The 5,992-nt window shown below is 37.2% G+C and overlaps 1 pseudogene; it reads left to right on the forward strand.

Annotated features, from left to right (window-relative positions):
* The first annotated feature begins 820 nt into the window (after window positions 1-820).
* Window positions 821-1,717, forward strand: LOC138918440 (olfactory receptor 14I1-like; annotated as a pseudogene).
* Window positions 1,718-5,992: the final 4,275 nt, after the last annotated feature.

The following is a 5,992-nucleotide window of genomic DNA, read 5'->3' on the forward strand; positions in this document are numbered from 1 at the left end:
GACCTTGCTTTGTCTCAGTTTCACCTTCTGTAGAATGGAAATAATAGTAACACATTTTACTTCGTTGTGCCATTGAGAATATTAATTGAGTTAATGTATTTAATCTGCAGATAACAGATATGGCACAGAAAGGAAGCTACACAAAGATTGTGGTGTTTTTATTGTACTAATGTCATTTCTTATGCATTCACACAAAGCAAACTTCCCTCTTTTCCATATGAGAACTATTCATAATGGGTTTTAAAATTGTATTCCATATTCATTCTATAACGTAAACAATAAATCCCCACTTTAAAGTGGCATACCACCAAAGTTATTCAAGAAAAAGCTAAAGAGAGCTGACTCCTCCCAGGACTTGCAACCATTATAATTCTTCCAAGCTTTGTATTAAAAATATACCCAGAAATTGTATAGAAGGAAAATTGTTGGTTTTATCTCACAAATTCTTATTTAGTAGATTTTCCTTGGGACCTGAAAATCTATATCTATAACAAGCACCCTATTTGATGAAAAAGTCTTGATCTCATGTTTTGAGGAGTACTTCACAGTAAATATGCAATTCTAATCAAAAGCTCTGGGAATTTACTTACTTAACTATTAAAGTCTTAGACATACCTCACTCAGAATCTTCTTATGTGAAAAATTCATCTACCATCACTGCATTTGCTTAAGCAATGTAGAAGATATTGACTACTTCAATTAGAGGAATATTATTTTTATAATATTGTATTAATACAACATTGTGTTCATTTTTATTTGCCTCATTTTTAATCTTTTCATATTTTTCCGCTAACAATCAGGACATAGATTTACCTACCCAATGGACAATCTCACGGAAGTGACAGAATTCCTCCTCATGGGGTTTTCTGATGTCTGGGAGCTACAGATGCTACTTGCTGGACTGTTTCTGCTGATTTATCTGGCAGCTCTGGTGGAGAACCTTCTCATCATCATGCTCATTACTCTTCATCAGTATCTTCACATGCCCGTGTACTTCTTCCTAAGGAACCTCTCCTTTTTGGATTTGTGCTACATCTCAGTCACCGTGCCTAAGTCAGTCCACAGCTCCCTGACCCACAGCTGCTCCATCTCTTATCTTGGCTGTGTGTCTCGAGTCTACTTTTTCTTTGCTTTTGCATCTGCTGAACTGGCCTTTCTCACTGTCATGTCCTATGACCGCTATGTTGCCATTTGCCACCCCCTCCAATATGGAGCCACTATGACATCAGGAAAATGCCACCATATGGCAGTCATTGCCTGGCTAAGTTGTTTATCTTATGCAGCAGTCCACACTGGGAACATGTTTTGGGAGCCCATTTCAAGATCCAACATGATCCACCAGTTCTTCTGTGACATCACTCACATGTTGGCCCTGGTTTCCTGTGATGTTTTCTTTGTTCAGTTTGTGACCCTAGCTCTGAGCTCCAGCTTGGTGCTGATATGCTTTGTTCTTATAATCACCTCCTATATCCAGATCTTCTCAACAGTGCTCAGAATCCCTTCAGGAGAAAGACGAGATGACTGTCATCATCCTCTTCCTCACCACAGGGCTCTTTGCTGCCTTAGGGTCAATTACCAAAACTTCTTCCATTCGAGATTTGATGAATATACAGTTTTGCCTCCCTTCCTGAATCCCATCATATACAGTCTTAGAAACAAGGAGATCAAAGGTGCTGTCTGGAGACTGTTTAGGAAGATAAATCCTCTGCAAAAGTAGAACACCTGGTCTCTGCTAATGGTCTCTGCTAACCAAAGGCCAGGAGATCCAAACACTTTATGACAGACAAATAATATTGAAAAAAACTGTTGAATGGCAGAATGAAATGTTTCATGCTCTGGATTTAGAAAGAAATGCAAATGTTCCTGCAAAAAATAAAAATCTATTGATAGGAAATATTCCAAAGTTGTGTAACTACAACCTTCCGTGGTGATCCATTCATTCTCGTCCCATTTATCTTCCAACTCATTTAAATACCTTATACTGAACCTGTAGCCCTACACTAACGTTACTGTGCATTTGTTGGAAGGGGACAGACAGATATGCACATCTGTTTTTAGTACCTAATTTACCTTCTCAGGAAAGAGAACATAAAACAAGCAAATCAGTTACAGAGGACAGGAGTTAATGTTATTCTATAAATCATTCAGGAAATTGAGCCAAGTTTCATCAACACTCTTTTTTGGCATCTATTTAAATCACCATGTTTCACTTTTGAAATGCTGTAATAGTAACAATAAAAACAAATAAATGTATAATATCCACTTTACATCAGACCGTAGTCTAAATACTTTATATATCTATATATATTTTTTATTAATGTTATGATAGATTACAACCTTGTGAGATTTCAGTTGTACATTTCTGTTAGTCATGTTGTGGGTACAGCACTTCCCCTTTTGTGCCCTCCCCCCACCCCCCCTTTTCCCTGGTAACGACCGATCAGATCTCCTTATCAATATACTAACTTCCGCCTATGAGTGGAGTCATATACAGTTCGTCTTTCTCTGACTGGCTTATTTCACTTAACATAATACCCTCAAGGTCCATCCAAGTTGCAGTGAATGGGCCAATTTTGTCTTATTTTATGGCTGAGTAGTATTCCATTGTGTATATATACCACATCTTCTTTATCCAATCATCAGTTTCTGGGCATGTAGGCTGGTTCCACGTCTTGGCTATTGTAAATAATGCTGCAATAAACATAGGGGTGCAACGGACTCTTGAGATTTCTGATTGCAGGTTCTTAGGATAGATACCCATTAATGGGATGGCTGGGTCATAGGGTATTTCTATTTTTAACTTTTTGAGAAATCTCCATACTGTTTTCCGTAGTGGCTGTACCAGTTTGCATTCCCACCAACAGTGTATGAGGGTTCCTTTTTCTCCACAACTTCTCCAACATTTGTCGCTCTTGGTTTTGGATGTTTTTCCCAATTTAACGGGTGTAAGGTGATATCTTAGTGTAGTTTTGATTTGCATTTCCCTGACGATTAGCGATGATGAACATCTTTTCATGTGTCTATTGGCCATATTCATATCTTCTTTTGAGAAATGTCTGTTCATGTCCTCTGCCCATTTTTTGATCGGGTTGTTTGTTTTTTTGTTGTTAAGCCGTGTGAGTTCTTTGTATATTATGGAGATTAACCCTTTGTTGGATAAGTGTCTTGTAAATATTTTTTCCCAATTAGTGAGCTGTTTTTTTGTTTCAATCCTGTTTTCCCTTGCCTTGAAGAAGCTCTTTAGTCTGATGAAGTCCCATTTGTTTATTCTTTCTATTGTTTCCCTCAACTGAGGAGTTACAGTGTCCGAAAAGATTGTTTTGAAACTGATGTCAAAGAGTGTACTGCGTATATTCTCTACCAAAAGGCTTATTGTCTCAGGCCTAATCTTTAGGTCTTTGATCCATTTTGAGTTTATTTTGGTGTGTGGTGAAAAGGAATGGTCTATTTTCAATCTTTTGCATGTGGCTGTCCAGTTTTCCCAGCACCATTTGTTGAAGAGACTTTCTTTTCTCCATTGTAGGCCCTCTGCTCCTTTGTCGAAGATTAGCTGTCCATAGATGTGTGGTTTTATCTCTGGGCTTTCAATTCTGTTCCATTGATCTGTGGACCTGTTTTTGTACCAGTACCATGCTGTTTTGATCACTGTAGCTTTGTAGTATGTTTTGAAGTCAGGGATTGTGATTCCGCCGGCTTTGTTTTTCTTGCTCAGGATTGCTTTAGCAATTCACAGTCTTTTGTTGCCCCATATGAATTTTAGGATTGTTTGTTCAATTTCTGTGAAGAATGTTCTTGGGATTCTGATTGGGATAGCATTGAATCTGTAGATTGCTTTAGGTAGTATGGACATTTTAACTATGTTTATTCTTCCAATCCATGTGCAAGGAATGTCTTTCCATCTCTTTATGTCATCGTCAATTTCTTTCAAGAAAGTCTTGTAGCTTTCATTGTATAGATCCTTCACTTCCTTGGTTAAGTTTATCCCAAGGTATTTTATTCTTTTCGTTGCGATTGTGAATGGGATTGAGTTCTTGAGTTCTTTTGCTGTTAGTTCATTGTTAGTGTATAGAAATGCTACTGATTTATGCACGTTAATTTTATACCCTGCTACTTTGCTGTAGTTGTTGATTATTTCTAATAGTTTTTCTATGGATTCTTTGGGGTATTCTATATATAAGAGCATGTCGTCTGCAAACAGAGAGAGTTTTACTTCTTCGTTACCTATTTGGATTCCTTTTATTTCTTTTTCCTGCTGAATTGCTCTGGCCAGCACCTCCAGTACTATGTTGAATAGGAGTGGTGAAAGTGGGCACCCTTGTCTTGTTCCTGTCCTCAGAGGGATGGCTTTCAGTTTTTGTCCATTGAGTATGATGTTGGCTGTGGGTCTGTCATATATGGCCTTTATTATGTTGAGGTACTTTCCTTCTATACCCATTTTATTGAGGGTTTTTATCATAACTGGGTGTTGGATCTTGTCAAATGCTTTCTCTGCATCTATTGAGATGATCATGTGGTTTTTGTTTTTCATTTTGTTGATGTAGTGTATCACGTTGATTGACTTGCGGATGTTGAACCATCCCTGTGTCCCTGGTATAAATCCCACTTGATCATGGTGTATAATCTTTTTGATGTATTGCTGTATTTGGTTTGCCAAAATTTTGTTGAGGATTTTTGTATCTATGTTCATCAGTGATATCGGCCTATAGTTCTCCTTGTTTGTGTTGTCCTTGTCAGGTTTGGGGATCAGAGTGATGTTGGCTTCATAGAATGTGTTAGGGAGTACTCCATCTTTCTCAATTTTCTGGAACAGTCTGAGAAGAATAGGTATTACGTCTTCTTTGAATGTTTGGTAGAATTTTACAGAGAAGCCGTCTCGTCCTGGACTCTTATTTTTGGGGAGGTTTTTGATTACCGTTTCTATTTCCTTACTTGTGATTGGCCTATTCAGATTCTCCATTTCTTCCTGATTCAGTTTGGGGAGATTGAAGGAGTCTAGGAATTTGTCCATTTCTTCCAGGTTGTTCAATATGTTGGCATATAGTTTTTCATAGTATTCTCTTATGATCTCTTGTATTTCATTGGTATCTGTTGTGATTTCTCCTCTCTCATTCCTAATTTTATTTATTTGCGATTTCTCTCTTCTTTTCTTGGTGAGTCTGGCTAAAGGTTTGTCAATTTTGTTAATTCTTTCGAAGAACCAACTCTTTGTTTCATTGATCCTTTCTATTGTCTTTTTTGTTTCAATATCATTTATTTCTGCTCTTATTTTTATTTTTTCCCTCCTTCTACTGACTCTGGGCTTTGTTTGTTATGCTTTGTCTAGTTCTGTTAGGTGTCATTTGAAGTTGCTTATGTGAGCTTTTTCTTGTTTAGTAAGGTGAGCCTGTATTGCGATGAATTTCCCTCTTAGGACTGCTTTTGCTGCATCCCAAATGATTTGGTATGTCGTGTTCTCATTTTCGTTTGTCTCCAGATAATACTTGACTTCTTCTTTAATTTCTTCAATGATCCATTGTTTGTTCAGAAGCGTGTTGTTTAGTCTCCACATTTTTGCACCTTTCTCTGCTTTTTTCTTGTAGTTGATTTCTAGTTTCATAACATTATGATCAGAAAAGATGCTTGATATTATTTCAACTCTCTTGTATTTATTGATGTTTGCTTTGGTTCCCAAAATATGGTCAATCCTTGAGAATGTTCCATGTGCACTTGAGAAGAATGTGTAACCTGCTGTTTTTGGATGAAGTGTTCTATATATATCTATTAAGTCCATCTGGTCTAATTTTCCATTTAATTCTATTATTTCCTTGTTGATTTTCTGTCTGGATGTTCTGTCCATTGGTGTTAATGGTGTGTTGAGGTCCCCTACTATTATTGTATTGTTGTTGATGTCTTCATTTAGTTCTATTAAGAGTTTCTTTACAAATTTTGGTGCTCCTGTGTTGGGTGCGTATATATTTATAAGTGTTATGTCTTCTTGGTGGAGAGTCCCTTT

Source organism: Equus caballus, chromosome 17 (genome assembly GCF_041296265.1).
Source record: "Equus caballus isolate H_3958 breed thoroughbred chromosome 17, TB-T2T, whole genome shotgun sequence".
In the NCBI taxonomy this organism is placed as follows: Eukaryota; Metazoa; Chordata; class Mammalia; order Perissodactyla; family Equidae; genus Equus; species Equus caballus.